The 19,174-nt window shown below is 39.6% G+C and overlaps 1 long non-coding RNA gene across 1 annotated transcript; it reads left to right on the top strand.

Moving 5' to 3' along the window:
* Positions 1-2,287: 2,287 nt before the first annotated feature.
* On the top strand, positions 2,288-4,097 carry LOC138973981 (uncharacterized). The gene is made up of 2 exons (XR_011458256.1): positions 2,288-2,734; positions 3,902-4,097. It is a non-coding gene; the product is annotated as an uncharacterized lncRNA (long non-coding RNA).
* The last annotated feature ends 15,077 nt before the right edge of the window (positions 4,098-19,174 follow it).

The following is a 19,174-nucleotide window of genomic DNA, read 5'->3' as shown; positions in this document are numbered from 1 at the left end:
TTTTTTAGATTTCGTTTGTTTTAGATTAGAGTTTCATTGTGTTTTTTTTTTTAATTAAAGTTAAGAGTGAGGATTTAGAGTAGAGTGTAGTTTGGGGGAAGGATTTAGTGTGTTTTTAAAGGGTAGCTTTAGAGGTAGAGTTTTAGAATGTAGTTTTAGAGTGAAGAGTTGAGAGCGTTGTTTTTTTTTGAGTTGTTTAGTCCTATAGTAATACATTGAAAGTTTTGTATTTGAAAGTAAACCCCCGTTATCCCACACATTCCCCTTTTCATCTTTTGGAATAAAAGAACCTGTTAATATAACTTGTGTCGTTTGCTTGAGTGTTTGAGCTCGGTAAAAAAGGGTAAAGTAAATTGGCACTCGGTTACACATATTTCAGACAAAAAGATCAGTAAGGTGAGTTTAAATGTTCATAATTTTGGTGTAAGTCAAGCTTATCTTTTATCTTGAGCAACTATCTCTGTCGTGTCTCTCTCAGGCTGCGCATCCGACATAAGTTGCCAGGAACCAATTCCTTGAGTGTGGCAATGGTTTACCATTTCTGGTTTACTTGAACTGCAGCCATACAGAGAGGAATTGTTGAGTGATTAAAAGTTATGGAGTCTTTAAAAAGATGTAGTTAGATGATAAGACACTGTAAACGTTTAGAAACAGTATTTTTCTTCTTCATGGTTATAACAAAACTGCAGCATGTGTCTTCAATTTCTGAAGATGCATTATAACGACAGTGGCACCCCCCTTTTAAGACCTCAAACAATCTGAGAAAATCAGGTCTTAAAAAGAAATGAGTTTTACAATGGGGGTAATTTTACAGACGTTATGAACAGAAAATGTGAGAAAACAAGGTTTTAACAAGTCGCGTAAGGCGAAAATACAATATTTAGTCAAGTAGCTGTCGAACTCACAGAATGAAACTGAACGCAATGCCATTTGTCAGCATTTCCGTATACTCGTAGCATCGTCAGTCCACCGCTCACGGCAAAGGCAGTGAAATTGACAAGAAGAGCGGGGTAGTAGTTGCGCTAAGAAGGATAGCACACTTTTCTGTACCTCTCTTTGTTTTAACTTTCTGAGCGTGTTTTTAATCCAAACATATCATATCTATATGTTTTTTGAATCAGGAACCGACAAGGAATAAGATGAAAGTGTTTTTAAATTGATTTGGACAATTTAATTTTGATAATAATTTTTATATATTTAATTTTCAGAGCTTGTTTTTAATCCGAATATAACATATTTATATGTTTTTGGAATCAGCAAATAATGGAGAATAAGATGAACGTAAATTTGGATCGTTTAATAAATTGTTATTTTTGTTTACAATGTTCAGATTTTTAATGACCAAAGTCATTAATTAATTTTTAAGCCACCAAGCTGAAATGCAATACCGAACCCCGGGCTTCGTCGAAGATTACTTGACCAAAATTTCAACCAATTTGGTTGAAAAATGAGGGCGTGACAGTGCCGCCTCAACTTTCACGAAAAGCCGGATATGACGTCATCAAAGACATTTATCAAAAAAATGAAAAAAATGTTCGGGGATTTCATACCCAGGAACTCTCATGTCAAATTTCATAAAGATCGGCCAAGTAGTTTAGTGTGAATCGCTCTACACACACGCACAGACACACACACACACACGCACGCACATACACCACGACCCTCGTTTTGATCCCCCCTCGATGTTAAAATATTTAGTCAAAACTTGACTAAATATAAAAAGGAGGGAGTTTTATATTCGGGGTCTTAAAAGGGGGGTTCCACTGCATTATACATGCCATGGAAACCATGATGATTTTAAAGATAAATACAATGACAATTGAAAGCAATTTGCAGCCTAGTGTCTTATTATCTGATTATCTTCTGTCTATTTTTATCATTGCACCTTTGCTACAAAACTCGTGGTTACAACTTGACCAAAAGTAAATTATTATCAATAAACTAAGCAACATGCGCACACAAAAACATACTCAATTGTCGAGAACAGTGTCAGTTTTATTCCATGTAGATCTTAAATGCAAATGTACACATTTTCAGAAACAAGTCTTAGAATTCTGCATTTCAATCATATAAAAGATGTGAATTAATATAACCCACACCCATGATTTGTATTACTTCAACAGGGTATGATTATGGCTTGGCTTGCTGCAACATGTCAACGAGCACTCTTCAACACATATTTGTTCTGCACAAGGTTTACTAGACCTGTCAATTCAACGCATTAATCAAGATACTTTCAGGACCCTTCCCCAGACTTTATTGTTCATGTCAGCTGTTCTTTGTGCCAGATTGTGTATCCCTTTTGACTGACAATAATGCTGCAGAGGGAAATACCACAGTGGAGCTTGTAAAATTCGGAGAAAATCAGCTACGTCTTAAACAGGGGGAGTAAATTTACAGAGATTATAAACAGAAAATCAAAAAAAAAACAGGATCTTAAAGAGGGGGGGGGGGCTGTAAATGAGGGTTCCACTGCACAGCTAAAAGTGATCTTTCTCTGCAGGTACAATATAGTGTCTACAATACAAAGATGGTTTGCAGTGGAGGTTGACGTTGCAAAGTCCTATGCACACATCACTGAACACAAAGTTCGTCCCCAAAAGGCGGAGCAGCAGGGAAGTTTTCTACAAGCCAGAACCCCCAAGTCTATCTAATCCCACGGTCTACACAGCTGGTCCCCACAATGCCCTCCATCTACCAAGGAAATTGTTTTACAGCAACAGTCACAATAATTGTAGGTGCACCTTTATGTCTGCTCATTTGAGTTTATTGTATGCAAAGAATTGCAAGTGAAATCATATGTATATATACCTGTAACTCCAATTATCCCAATACCTACACGAAACTATACTGAGACTAGAAATTAAAATGAGGAAAAATATTAGTACTGTAAACTGCCTTTTAAGTGTCCATCCGCTTTATGCACAGATTTTGCCCAAAGTAGGGGGTGGGGCGTTTACTAGGTACTGTGCCTGTGCAGGATCAGTTCCTCGTTAGAAATGGTGATATTTGGTATCTTGGTGTGAACATTTTAATAGGAGATGTATCTGTGCACAATTAGTCACCCTGTAAGTATCTTTCGCCTGATATGCAAGTGTCTAAACAGAAGAAAAAAACACTAAAAACCCAACAAAAACTTCACTGAGAGTGAATGAACACACATCCTAAAAACCACAAAGTGAATAGTCAGTCAGTCAGTCATTGATACTGATCCAATCCATAGGGAATGGTGTAACCAAACACTGGTCGTTTCACATGCTCCCTTATCACTAAAATCAGACCTCTTCAACTTCCGAAGACGCTCTCTCATCTCCATCTTCTTTTCACAGGGCTATCCAGATACTCCAGTGACCAGAGTATTAAATAAACATTATAGTTGTCTTTCAGCATTCCCTAGAATGACAATGTCACTACAGGGTGCAGAACTGAGCACATCATTTAAAAAAAAAAAAAAAACACACACACACAAAACACACAACATATGTTGACGACACTGATCCAAATGGTGGAGGATGCATGGGCGTTAACTAGGTACTGCGGGCGCTGAAAAGGTAGTTTATGGTACATTAAAAAAAAGCAAAAAACAATGTGCTTTGAGAGATAAAACATACACAAATTCAGAACGGTGCTAAATACAGAGTATGGTTACACCAACCCCCAACGGAATGTACTTCATATAACACCACAATGTCCTTCAATACAGGCGACTAGGACGAAAGTCAGTGTACTGGCCAGTTGGATCTAAATTGTCATTCCTATGACCCATACACAGCAACTGCACATGTATGGCGGCTCTTACACCTTCACCCAAATAGCCAAATATGTATGTCCACAATGTAAGCTGTGTGAATGTTGGGTATCTGTTTGTTTTATTGATATTCTCATCCTCTTCTTCTTCCAGGGTGAGGGCATCTCCAATCTCTTCTCTGTGTGTGGGCCAGTGGGAGCCTGCTGTCATCAAGCACCAGTGCCTTGAAGTCCTGGGGCATAAACAGAAAACCACCCATCACAAAAGACGCTTGATTCAGAATCAAACTTCAAATAATAAACATGAACCAAATGCAAGAAAAAGTGTGAAAATAAAAAGTAAAAGAATAGTATTTGTAATCTATTCATCTATGTAATGGGGTGCAGGTGTGAGTAAAAGGTGTGTGTGTGTGTGGTGGGGGGGGGGATTTACTTGTAGGCATAGTCTTTCCAGATTGTTGGCATTCTGACACTGACCAGTGGCACTGTGTAAAAATGTGTTCCAGTACTACCATGAGCAAAAGTGCCAGTTACACATCTTTAGGTACTTGGAATGAATGCCCAGTTTACCCATGCATTGAACAGTAAAACCTAAGTTTGCCACCCCCCCCCCTGCCTTTTTTCTAAACATGTGTCTTTTCTTTTAAGACATTACTTTCTCAGATTTCTGTTTATAACCTCCATTCTAACACATATTGCTTTTTACATTTAGTCAAGTTTTGATCTTTAATTGAGTTTGTAGTATCTTAAAAGAAGGGCTCCACTGTATCTCTAATTTTGTTTCTGCACAAGTGGTATTGAAGCAGCAGTAGTCAAGTGCTAAACCGCATAAAGGCCTGTTTGGTATACTATTCGATTCTGATGTTTCAAGCAGAACTGCTGTGTGACATGTGGTTGGAAAATGTGTCTCAGGGATTGTCTTGATTTTTAAACAGGAAGGCAGACATGAATTTGAACTGCAAGGCATACACAATTCTAAAACCTAAACATCATAATTATGACTTCCTACATTTTTAGCATGATCATGGAATCTGCTCGCCAATGTGTCATATATATCATAAATATCAGTATGGAGGTAGAAATAATCAATCTGAAAAATATCCTTCATTTACAAAGAGCAAATGGGTGTAGCTTAAACAGTAAACAAGAATTCATATTTTAGAATACAGTGGAACCCCCTTTTACGACCCCCCAAAATCTGAGAAAATAAGGTCTTAAAAAGCAAGAAGTCGTACAATGAAGGCACATTTGCAGAGGTTATGACCTAAACATCTGAAACACAAGGTCTTAAAATAGGGGAGATCTTGAATTGTGAAGGTTTTTAAAGAGGGGTTTCATGGTACAGCACCCCAATTTGTATTTCCCTTTATGAGACACTAAAAGGTTGTGTGTAGTGACATTTAACTGCACAAAATATCCCGACACAATCTGGATGCTGAAGCTGAATTTTAATTATTTGTCATTATCTTCTGAAAATAGGAAATAAATATATGTATACACATTCACTAGAATAGCAAAAAACAATAGGCACCAGTAATAAAATTTGCGACTGAGACCTGCAAACCTCACTTTTTGTCATTATTTAATATACCCTGCAACAAAGTCATCCACCAAACAAATCTTGCAGAATAAAAAGGTACTTACTGGAATTATTGAGTTTAGAGGAGGGTTGGACTTGGAGGGCGGTGTTGTTTTTTGGATCAGCCTTCTTCCCCAGCAAACCAATTTCAGTTTGAGAGGACTTAGACCAGTCCTTTCCTCTTCATCTGCCCACACATAGAGGCTGCTAATTCCTCTCCCTATCCTGCCTCCGCACCTTTTCTCTTGCAGGGGCAGCTCTGTTGTTGTTTTGAACATGAAACTTCCATAGCCTGGAATAAAGACAAATTCATGAAAAGGATACACTATTCATCAATCCACCTTACAGTGAGTTAATGAGTTATTGTATCAAACTTCAATCATCATCAACTTCAAGAAAAGCTCACTTGCGTTTGACATATATACTCCCCTGCATGCGCACACACACACACACACACACACACACACACACACACACACACACACACACACGCGCGCACACACACACACACAGTGATCATGCATACACAAGTCTGAGAACACACAAACACACAGGCACACACACACACACACACACACACACACACACACATAACAAATGCACAAGACAATGATTTCCTCGACACTGTTCAGTGGGATAAGTATGTCTTCTCTTTTGGGTTACTATTCTGAGAATAAACACGATTTTCAGAGCTCTCTCATGTTAGGTGAAATACTGCTTCGAACTCCGTCTTGCACGCAAAGCGCACGTTTACTGTTCCAAGTGATCGATCAGTGACATGAATGGAAGTTTTAACAATGCATATACGTAAGGGAGTAAAAGTGCAACTTCAGAGACATTTGAAAGGATCACCAACAGGCAACAAACATGTCCAAGATAATCGGACTCAGTACTACCAGTACCGAATGATCTCTATCAAGGCGAATGATTCGGAGTGCACCAGAGCTATTTGACTCGCATGATCGATTCAGGCTTTGCAGTCCTGCTCAGAGCAACTTGTAAACAGATACTGACTGTCTCATTCAAAGCATTATTTTCTGTCAGATAACGTTTACTATTAAACACTCACCTTGTCAGATTAAAATAATCGCCGAGAGACGCCATTTTGATTGTTGTGACAAATTGGACAAAGGGAAATCACCCAACCATTACAAGAGTGATCTTTCCTTGGATTATTTTACGACAGTTAATTAGCTATCAAAACTGTTGAATTTGCAAAGTAAAGTTATTCCTCGTGGATGGTAGCATTATTTGTAACATAGAATCTTATGGTGAAGCTTTGAAAGCGATCTGAAGGCTTTTTCCTGGAGGATACTATCCCTTTAACTATGAGTACGTTTTTAAAGTTAACATAACATACCTATATATTTTTTTTAATTCAGGGAAACACGAGGAATAAGATATCATGTTTGAATCTGTAAGTGCAAATTCATGTTTAATGACAACTTTTAATAGCTACGGCTTTCACGTGCATTGTCTGCGCAGGTGTGCTGCGTTAGCTAGACGCGTTTAAAAAGTTGGCATTTTCAGGTAAATTTTGCGTTTCTTTTGTGGCCCCGTGTAGCACTTTGAATAAACGCTCATCTGAACCCTTTTTAAGAAACACATTAGGGAGATTTAAAAAACGAAACGTCGGGACGTTTCGTTTTGAAGTTGTGGTAAACGTCATCATTTCGGGGGTCTCTCGCTGGAAAGGTGAAGGTCAACTGAAACGGAACGTGGAACGTCAAAACGCAGTCACGTTTTCCACCCCCAAAAAACGAACAATATTTCGTCAACTTTTGTGAGTATTTTTGCACACTAACAGTTTTATTTGTTGGCCATTTTATGCATTGCTAGATTCATCAACCCTTTCACAGTCTTTCAGCGCTGAGAATGTGTTCATTGGAGGTAGACAACTGTTGTGAACTGAAATATTTTGAAGGGTGCTGATCCTGGTACATTTATCCAACTTCATGGTGAGAAAGCAAATGGCGAAGCAGAAGTAGGTCATCGCATCGAATTTTTATTCTGGCTTCGTATGTGATTTTGTATAAACAAAGTCTGTGTGATTTATTTGGACTGAAAATAATCAAAGTATGCCCGATTCTGGACCACCTCCTAGGGTTTTTTTTCCATTCTGATCGAGGACAGACGTGACAAGTACAAAACAACCCCTAGTTGGGGAAAGGCTTCTAAATCGGCACAGGCGTGTGCACAGGGCCGTTTTCTGAGAATGGGGAATACTCAGGGTATAATTGCCTACATGGTTCAGTAGAGCTCTTTGCCATAGGCTGTTACCAGTTGTAAAAATTGAGATGCGTGAAATGGATAAAAAAAATAATGAGTTCGAATGAGTAAATCTTGGAATTCAACATGAATGATCTAATTTTTGTGAAATACAATTGATGATGAGCAGGTGCATGAATTGAAAAATGTGAAGCTCTTGTGTGTGCAATGCGAGTATGTCAATCCTTTATTGACTCGTGGAGTTGAAATTATGCCATGCCCAGTCAGCGGATCATATCCTGCCATGCCCGGCCTTTCATTCCGAAACGAAACGTGAATACATCTAAATCTTGTCTGCGGCCTATGCCGTCTCGTTTCACGTTCCCTTTCGCGGGGTGACTCATTCACCAAACGAAACGAGCTGCAAAACGAAACGTGCTGTCTTTTAAATCTCCCTATTGTCTTGAACATTGCGTAACACTGTTTGTTGCTTATTTGGCAAAAAAACACATTTTGGTCAGTCTGCACTTTATTTTTCAAACCATGTCAAAAATGACACTGGCCCTTGAATTCTTTTGAGTTGTGTAATTCATTAGTTTTCAAGCTTCAGAGCTGAAGTGCAATACTAAAGTCCGGACTGAGTCAAAGATTGCTTGACCAAAATGTCAATTAATATGATCAAAAACGGAAGGTTTGACAGTCTTTCTTTATTTGGTGTTTAACGTCGTTTTCAACCACGACGTTTATATCGCGACGGGGTTTGACAGTGCCGCCTCAACTCTCACTATAAACCAGATATGACATCATTACAGACATATATCTAAAAAATGAGAGAAAAAAAAGATATCTGGCGATATTATACCAAGGAACTCTCATGTGAAGTTTCATGTACATCGGTTCTAGTAGTTTTCTCTGAATCGCTCTACACACACACACACACACACACATAGTCAGACAGACAGACAGACATACATTCATAAACCACCACCCTCGTTTTAATTATCTGTCTATTTTAAAACATTTAGTCAAAAACCTGACTTAATGTTAAATCATATGTGTATATTTTTGGATTCAAGAAAATATAAATAATACAATCATTTCGTCATACAATCATTCATTCGCTTGTGACTTTTACAACAAGCGGCCGAGCATTCGATCAAACTAAGTCACTAATTGTTTGTCTGTGCACTTTAAAGACCATTGGGTCGATATATTTGTCAATAACAAACGTTCCAACAACTTACCTTTCTTGTTTTTGATTCATTATTTGTCTTATGTAACTCGATCATTCAAGTGTATTTATTTTGTGCATGTCTGTGCAAACGGTTCGTGCGCGTATATACACATATGTGTACAGGGTGGTGCCATAAGATGTGCATATCGGAAGACGTACAATTGGATTGCCCTAAACAAGTTGCGTAAGGTGAAAATACAACATTTAGTCAAGCTGTCGTACTCACAGAATGACACTGAACGCACTGCATTTTTTGTTCTCACCAAGACCGTATACTCGTAGCATCGTCAGTCCACCTATCCTTGGCATTCGATGTCATTAATCCAACAAATAAGCCCACACATTTGTGGGGCACATTTCCAGTTTGTGGACCACAAAAATAAGCCCACACATTTATGAAGCTTAATTTGTGCCCCTTATGTTATGCTCCACAAATACAGTTTGTGGCCCACAAAACCAATATGTGTCCCATAAAAATAAGCCCAAAAAATTGTGAGGCACATTTGCAGTTTGTGGGCCACAAATGTGTGCCCTTATTTTGTTGGATTAATGACAACGAATGCCAAGGATAGTCCACCGCTCGTGGCAAAGGCAGTGAAATTGACTAGCTAGGCGCGGTAGTGGTTGCGCTGAGCAGGATAGCACGCTTTTCTGTATCTCTGTTCTTTTTAACTTTCTGAGCTGGTTTTTAATTCAAATATATCATATCTATATGTTTTTGGAATCAGGAACTGACAAGAAATAAGATGAACTTGTTTTTAAAAGGATTCCGGACATTTAATTGGTATCATAATGTACATATATTTATTTTTCAGAGCTATTTTATAATCCAAATATGACATATGTATATGTTTTGGAATCAGAAACTGCTGAAGAGTAAGATGACATTATTGTTTGATCGTTTTATTAAATAAATTATTTTAACTACAAATTTCAGATTGTTAATGACCAAAATCATTAATTAGTTTTTAAGCCTTCAAGCTGAAATGCAATACCGTAGTCAGGCCTTTGTCGAAGATTGCTTGACCAAAATGTTAATCCATCTGACAGAAAAATGAGGGCGTGACATGCAGTGTGGCCTCAACTTTTACAAAATTCCGGAGATGACGTCATCAAAGACATTTATAAAAAATAAAAAATAAATACATCTGGGGATATCATACCCAGGAATTCTCATGTTAAATTTCATGAAGATAGGTTTAGTAGTTTTCTCTGAATCGATGTATACACACAGACATACAGACACACACACACACACACACACACACACACACCCATACACACACACACACACACACACACACACATACACACACACACACACACACATACACACACACACACACACACACACACACATCACGACCCTTGTCTCGATTCCCCGTCTATGTTAGAACATTTAATCAAAACTTGACTAAATGTAAAAAAAACCAAGAGGCGAAGCCTTCAAGGCTCACGTAAGAAATCGACAAACAGTAACACAAACTCCGTCACTCCGTCACGCATACACACACACACACACACACACACACACACACACACACACACACACACACACACACACACACACACACACACACACACACACACACACACACACACAGTAAGCTAGGTGACACGGTGTAAGAGTGCGAGACACTAGATCTAGATCTGTCTGTCTGTAGCCTACTTACGGGGACACGACTGCCAGATGGCCAGATCGACACTGCGCTTTCGACAGCGCTTCCTCGCGCTGACACTGGAAACACGCTGTGCAGATTTCGACAGCGCTTCCTCGCGCAGACACTGGAAACACGCTGTGCAGATTAACCAGTAGAAAATCTCCTTTGGTATCTACTTTATCTTTTTTTCTGGAGCTACGAAACCGAACAATGTGAAATCGTCTTCTCCGAATCGGCGAACTGCAGTTCGGTGATAACTGTATCTATACCACAATCCTTCACACGATCTGACCTAACCTTGACCCCTGACCTGGTCTACATACCACACACGACACAAACCAGTCACCTGTTTTTACCCCCCCCCCCAAAAAAAAAAAAAAAACCCACCACCCGTTTTCTTTGGATACACACTTTAAACTACATATGTGCCGACGAAACGTTGATCATTGCTTCAATATGTTGAAGCTGTTGCTTGGATAATAACCAGGTAAAATTAGTATTTCGGTGTTTAGTCAAATGTTAAAGTTTCTATCACACACATACACACACACACACACACACACATACACACGCACAGACAAACAAAGTTTAGCATCGCATAGGCTACACTTACTTACGTGAGCCAAAAAGGCCTTTGGACATTTGGTATGCAGTTATGTGTCATTTGCTCCTTATAACTGACTAGTGGTGTCAAGAAAGCAAAGCGTCCACAGTATTTAAACGACGACTGACAGCTACCTCTAGATTTGCTTTTGACTATTTGATGCTGCACATACGCTGTACTGACATTTGAAGGTGAAACCATACATTTGCATTAATATTAAAATGTCGAGACTGGGATGGCAGATAATACTTTTCCTCTTTTTATCTGACTTCTAGTCATGGCTGTGTTAATTCACATGGTAGTGAGCACAGCAGATTTGAGCAAACCGTCCTCGTTTTCGAACATTTTAACTAGCACAGGAACACACTTCTGGTTTTTTTTTATTTGCCGACCACGCTGCAATATAGTGACGGACGTCCGCAAATTGCTGCACCCCACCACAAATGGATTTGCAAGTTGTCCTCATATTGCTGCGATATTGGTGAGCCCTGTTTCACACAGATTTCAGATCCATTGTAATATCCATGTTCAGATCATACACACAATGTTACACATTTGCAGAGCATCTCTGTATTTAGTGCCTACTGTTGCACACGTTTTTATGTCGTTTTTAAACTGCTGTAAAATATGAACCAGATAATTATAGCACGTCAAAAACAAAAGCAGATTTGCGGAGGACACTTAATGGCTGTTCGATTAGTGCATAGTTTGAAGTTGCTGTCTTATTTTTACCACCTTATACAGTGGGTAATACGGGGTAAGGATCAGGTGACTCTTGATTGCATGCAAACACGCTACAACAATCGTCAAAATGCATTTTTTTTCGAGGTTAAGATAGTCGTTGACGAATTGCATCCCTCTTTATGATCTACCAACGTGTTAGATAATCACATGAGTAAACAAGGTGTCGTTAACTGCAACGTGTGTGTACTACATGTACATACATGAACTAGATTGTTTTCTCTTTTTTGTGTATATTACCACTGTTATTCTCACAAGAGACAGTTAAGAATTCTAGATGGATGAGATGCTAGTTCGCTTCTGCTCTGTGTGTGCGTGCCCGCGCGCTTGCGCGTTTGCATTTCTTCTAATGTTTGTAAGCCGCCTTTATGTAATAAAGCGGCTTTTGGGTTTCAGTCTGTATGTTTGTTTGTTAGTTAGTTTGTTTCTCTGTTTGTTTCTCTGTCTACGGATTAGACTTGTTTCTCTGGTACTCTGGGGTCAATTGAGCTCAAATGTAGTGAGTAGCTTGGCATACGGTGGCATACGGTGTGTTTTACTGACAAAAATCCTGTTGTTGTTTCAAGTTGGTTTTTTGTGAGAAATAATTTTTTTCCGCACCCCACCCCCCTCGCCAAAGTTGATTTGGTACCTCGATGAGCAACATTTGCTGCAATCGTACGATATTCCTTCCAGTTTATTTAACACATTCCAGCATGCAACCGTGGATTTTGATGGATACAAGTCCGGGCCATCTACCGAGGACGTCGCCCATATCCGTCGAGTTAAGGGAAGGTGATCGTCTCAAGTCTTCTTTTAACCGGATATGATGCTGCAGATACAAAAAGAGATGCGCTTCTTGCCGACAACGAGAACAGGCAGCGGTTCCTTTATCTACTTTCTAATGCCTGTATGGTAAACTTGTGTAGTCCATGACGGTGCGTGCTGACGAAGATCCACACTGCATGATAGCTGCCCAGGCTCTGGAGAGTTCAAAGACACAGGTCACAACCATCGTTAAATATTTCTTGAACCAAGCCACAGAATAAGTGCCAAGGCATTCAAAGATGTAGAATATCGGAGAGACCAGGAGAAGTCTTGGCAGTTCATGCCAAGTTTTACCAGCCATCCATGCGATCAGTGCCTGCGACACAACGTCAAGGGCGTTTGGAAAGAGCAAGCGAAGTGTATTCTGCAACTATAATATATCTCAAGAGCTGAGGAATCTGCCTACCCTGTTCCTACCAGAGAGCACACCAAGCGACATCACTGAAGCCGGAGAGAAAATACTTGCTGCGTTATATATTGCCATATAAATACCCTTATTATTATTACTATTATTATTATTTAAGTTATTGAGACATCCCAGTGCACTAAGGGATTTATAGAGCAAATCGAGAAAATTCATTATTGAACGAAGCGCATAGCGCTGAGTTCAATAATTATTTTCGAGATTTGCTCTATAAATCCCTTAGTGCACTGGGATTGTTTCAATAACGATATTGTCAGTACCGCCAGAGAAAAAAGAAGATTCAAAACGCACATTTTGCAACGCGCATTTGGATAGGCGTAACTGTATGGTCAGGTTTGTCACTGGATCTACTTTTGTGTGGGCTGTCTCAAGTGTGTCGTGCTTTCGTCACACGCAAACTCTTGTTTTAATTTCTATTGGTAAATTCCAGTGTAGCGTTAAGCTAAAAAGTGATGATCTTTCATACAGACCTCATTTAAACTCGGAGAAAGGACTGTGCTCTTAATTATTTGCGATTCGAAACCTTCATCGAGCTTCGACAGATTGACTGTGAAGAGTTTTGCCCCTTGCCAAGGTCGACGGAAAGAACATTTTCAAAATAAATGTGGCATGTTTCTCGTGTGGTATCTTCACTCATCGGGGAGTCTGGTACTAAATATGAACGGTAAGAATGCTCTGAACCCTACACGTATTATATCCCCATCGTTTTATCGTTCACATTTGTGACCCTCCACCACGGAATGAGTCGCATGTCATCTTTGCATGATTTTCATATTTTTACATTTTCCTAAAGAGTGTTTTATGCTCTTTCCAGTGGTAAAAACCGTTTTAGAAAAGAGCAAAAAGTTTGTGAGTTATAAGCTTGTGACTAAGGTGACCCTCACACTTTTACCACAGTCCCCCCGGACTTATTTTAAGCCTAGCGCAGAACCGCGCGAGGTGACATGCGACTCATTTCGTGGTGGAGGGTCACATTTGCCCAACATGTTAATTTGCTGAGCGGGATTTATGTCGTCTGCTACTGCACTGAGTCTCATTTCAAAAACAACTTTGCTCGTCACGTTGCACTGAGTCTGCACGCATGAGGCAGGCTGGTAATAAGTCTTATATATGGTAAGAACGTTCTAAACCCTGCACGTTTTCGATTCCGATTGTTCTTGCCTTGAAATAATAATTCGGAAAACATTCATTTACTGAACAGATGCAGTCGTATTTCAGTGTAGTCTGCTACGTGCTGATCTAGCTGCTACCGTCTCTGCTGCTACGTTATCGGAATAACACTTGTTTTCTGTTAGCTGCTGGGAATTGTATACTAACTCATCATTTGGTAATGTGGACAATAAACTACATGCCACTAACATGGCATAATTACGAGAGGATTCTTCGCAAGTCGAAACTGAAAAATTAGACACAGCGGGTTCTATTTGTAGATCAGTGGCAACCGTGGCACAGGCACATGCAATCTGTCAGAACAAAAAATCACCATCTTCTGCTTTAATTGAGAAGCAGGAAATGTATGGTCTTAATCATTGGTATTGTGGAGAATATAAGCTACATGTCATTAATTAATTCTGAGGATGAGAGTACACTCTCGCTTAAGCAAAGGGCGGAAGAATACGCTCTGTGGAAAAGATTGCGCACTCCAAGAGTGCGCTAACAGTTTTAGCGCATCGCCATTAGCCAATCAACTGGTTCACATCAGTCATGTGACACCAGTGCTTACTGACAATTACACATTAACATGCTTCCATTTGAAACTTCGAGGTCTTCATCGGGGATTTACGCCCGACAAAAGCTAATTGAAGCCCGACGGAGCGAAGCGACGGAGGGCTTCAATTAGACTTTTGGAGGGCGTCAATCCACGATGAAGACCAAGAAGTTTCAAATGGAAGCGTGTTAATGTTATTGTAATGCAATCTGACGACGATCTCTTTCCTGCTTTCATGCGATGGTAAACAGAATTGGTTCTGTTCTGTTCACACACTACTTTCAGTCCACCTACCTGCAAGGGTCAAGTCCCAAGAAATGTGTCTCTGTATTCCTATCGTATCACTCTCCTCCTGTTTTGTTTTCTTTCACATACATTTTCCCTTCTTTTTTGACGAGTTTCTGGACAGCAAACTCAAAACAAATTCTTTTCATCACAAAAGCGATCTTTGGAATTGACTGACGTAGTCCGAAAGATTTCATGCATCAACATACGTCACGTATCCGACGTCATCACTTCGCATACCTTATGGTCTCGGTATTTCGCTGGTACTTCATATTTCCTATTTGTAAAATGACCCTCAAAGCTAACCGAGACTAGTTGAGGCTGTACCAATGCGCCTCGCCAGCAGGTTGTTAATGGATGTTTTAGCGAGTGAATATCGACAATTAGTCACTTGTAATTTTTAATGAGTTGGGGCATTCTGACCAATCACAGGATCTGTTTCATTAAAACGCAAACTCGATTGAATTACAATTATTATTATTATTATTATTATTATTATTATTATTATTATTATTATTATTATTATTATTATTATTATTATTATTATTATTATTATTTAAGTTATTGAAACATCCCAGTGCACTAAGGGATTTATAGAGCAAATCGAGAAAATGCATTATTGAACGAAGCGCATAGCGCTGAGTTCAATAATTATTTTCGAGATTTGCTCTATAAATCCCTTAGTGCACTGGGATTGTTTCAATAACGATATTGTCAGTACCGCCATAGAAAAAAGAAGATTCCAAACGCACATTTTGCTACGCGCATTTGAATAGGCATAACTGTGTGGTTAGGTCGTCAGTGTACAGTAAGATCTACTTTTGTGTGGGGTGTCTCAAGTACGTGTGTCGTGCTTTCGTCACACGCATTTTAATTTCTGTTGGTAAATTCCAGTGTAGCGTTAAGCTGAACAGTGATGATCTTTCAGAGAGACCTCATTTGAACTCGGAGAAAGGACTGTACTCTTCGTTATTTGCGATTCGAAACCTCCAGTCGAGGTTCGACGGATTGACTGTGCGGAGTGACTCCCCTTGAATTGACTCGAAGTCGAAGGACTCGACGGTTGCACATTTTCAAAATAAATGTGGCATATTTCTCGTGTTGTATCTTCACTCATCGGGGAGTCTGATACTAAATATGAACGGTAAGAATGCTCTGAACCCTACATGTTTTATATCCCCATCGTTTTTTAGTTCACATTTGCCCAACATGTTAATTTGCTGAGCGGGGTTTATGTCGTCTGCTACTGTGCTAGGCAAGAGCAATCGAACCACTGCAGTCTGCACTGAGTCTGCAGGCATGAGGTAATAAGTCTTATATATATGGTAAGAACGTTCTGAACCCTACACGTTTTCGATTACGATTGTTCTTGCCTTGAAATAATAATTCGGAAACCATTCATTTACTGAACTGATGCACAGTCGTATTTCAGTGTACATAGTCTGCTAGTGCTACGTACGACAGAGTCGATCGAGTCAGTCTTCCAAACTGGTCTGGCTGGTACGTTATCGGAATAACACTTGTGTTTTCTGTTAGCCGTTGGGAATTGTATACTAACTCATCATTTGGTAATGTGGATGATAAGCTACATGCCACTAACACGGCATATGAGAAGAATCTATGCAAGTCGGCGAAAATTAGATGAAACACAGCGGCTTCTATTTTAGATCAGTAGCACTGTGGCACAGGCACATGCAATCTGTCAGAAAAAAACAAAACACTTCTACTTTAATTTAGAAGCAGGGAATTTATGGTCATTTGGTATTGTGGAGAATATAAGCTACATGTCATTAATTAATTCTGAGGATAAGAGCACAGTCTCGCTTAGGCAAAGGGCGGAAGAATACGCTCTGTGGAAAAGTTAGCGCACTCCAAGAGTGCGCTAACAGTTTTAGCGCATCGCCATTAGCCAATCAACTGGTTCACTACAGTCATGTGACATCAGTACTTACTGACAATTATTATTATTATTATTATTATTATTATTAATATTATTATTATTATTATTATTATTATTATTATTATTATTATTATTATTATTATTATTAAAGTTATTGAGACATCCCAGTGCACTAAGGGATTTATAGAGCAAATCAAGAAAATTCATTATTGAACGAAGCGCATAGCGCTGAGTTCAATAATTATTTTCGAAGTTAAAAAACAAAGGAATACTGTACTCACCAATACAAGAACGGGACAAGACGGTACGAATTTTCGCTTATGGAAGCTTCATCAGGAAAAACAAGAACACAAAAGACAACAAAAAGCAGACGCAACACAGAACGAACAAGGTTTGAAAGAAAATGGAGGAGAAACACGCAAAAAAGGGAAGGAACTCTAGGAACGGAAATGAATGAAAGGGGAGAGAAGTGGTTGGATGATGTCATGGGCACAGGCATACTAGACTAAAAGTGATACACATTCATAAAGGGGGGGGGGGGGGGTGGGGACAGAGGAAATAAATAAATAAAAAAATAAAAAAAATAAATAAATAAAAAATAAAAAAATAAATAAATAAATAAATAAACAAATAAAAAAAAGAAAAGGGGGAGGGGGGGAACAAACGTACGCACGCACACGCACACATACACACACACACACACACACACACACACACACACACACACAACCAAACACATGAAATCACACATAAACACACATTCACACTCAAACACGCACACACACACACGTACTGTAAATCCACAGTATGTTTGGGGAATACAAGTACATCACATTTTCGCATTCAAACCATAAGGTGTGGATGTGCCCAGGAATAATATAAAATCGGACTCTACTTGTTTTCTGTCTGTGGAGGTGCTGTACATTTGCCAGACACCTTTCACACGTGCATCCAGGGAGGTGCGGTTGCTGCTGTTGAAATGTTGGGCAACAGACCTACAGCGGCGATGCCGAATATCTGCCAGATGTTCGGTGAAGCGGGTAGAGAGGGTTCTTTCGGTCTCACCAATGTAGAGTACTTTGGGGCATTTGAGACAGGATATGGCATAGATGAGATTGCGGCTAGTGCAAGAGAACGTGCGTTTAATGTTGAAATCTTTTTTGGGGCCGGTCAGAGTGGTAGAATGGCAAATGTGGGGGCAGGTGTAGCAACGAGGGTTCTGGCATGCGTGTGTGCCGGGTGGTAGGGGAACTGGCGAACGAAGAGAGGATTGAACCAGGGAGTCTCGAAGGTTGCAGTCCCGTCGGGAGGCCAACAAGGGTGGCAGGCTGAACGTTTCACCAACAGAGGGGCTAGACTTAAGGATGTACCAATTGGTGAGTACAGTATTCCTTTGTTTTTTTAACTTTGTTCATCTTACCACAGTCACTTCGTTGTTTAGAATTATTTTCGAGATTTGCTCTATAAATCCCTTAGTGCACTGGGATTGTTTCAATAACGATATTGTCAGTACCGCCAGAGAAAAAAGAAGATTCAAAACGCACATTTTGCAACGCGCATTTGGATATGTGTAACTGTGTGGTCAGGTTTGTGTCACTGGATCTACTTTTGTGTGGGCTGTCTCAAGTGTGTCGTGCTTTCGTCACACGCAAACTCTTGTTTTAATTTCTATTGGTAAATTCCAGTGTAGCGTTAAGCTAAAAAGTGATGATCTTTCATACAGACCTCATTTAAACTCGGAGAAAGGACTGTGCTCTTAATTATTTGCGATTCGAAACCTTCATCGAGCTTCGACAGATTGACTGTGAAGAGTTTTGCCCCCTGCCACGGTCGACGGAAAGTACATTTTCAAAATAAATGTGGCATGTTTCTCGTGTGGTATCTTCCCTCATCGGGGAGTCTGGTACTAAATATGAACGGTAAGAATGCTCTGAACCCTACACGTATTATATCCCCATCGTTGTTTCGTTCACATTTGCCCAACAAGTTAATTTGCTGAGCGGGGTTAAATGTCGTCTGCTACTGCTAGGCTACCTGGGCAATCGAACCACTGCAGTCTGCACTGCACGCATGACGCAGGCTGGTAATAAGTCTTATATATGGTAAGAACGTTCTGAACCTTACACGTTTTCGATTACGATTGTTCTTGCCTTGAAATAATAAATCGGAAACCATTCATTTACTGAACTGATGTAGTCGTATTTCTGTGTAGTCTGCTACAGAGTCGATCGAGTCAGTCTTCCAAACTGGTCTAGCTGGTACGTTATCGGAATAAC

The sequence above is a fragment of the Littorina saxatilis genome, linkage group LG8 (genome assembly GCF_037325665.1).
Source record: "Littorina saxatilis isolate snail1 linkage group LG8, US_GU_Lsax_2.0, whole genome shotgun sequence".
Taxonomy (NCBI): domain Eukaryota; kingdom Metazoa; phylum Mollusca; class Gastropoda; order Littorinimorpha; family Littorinidae; genus Littorina; species Littorina saxatilis.
Note: the sequence above shows the minus strand (reverse complement) of the source record. Positions and strands in the feature narration are given on the sequence as shown.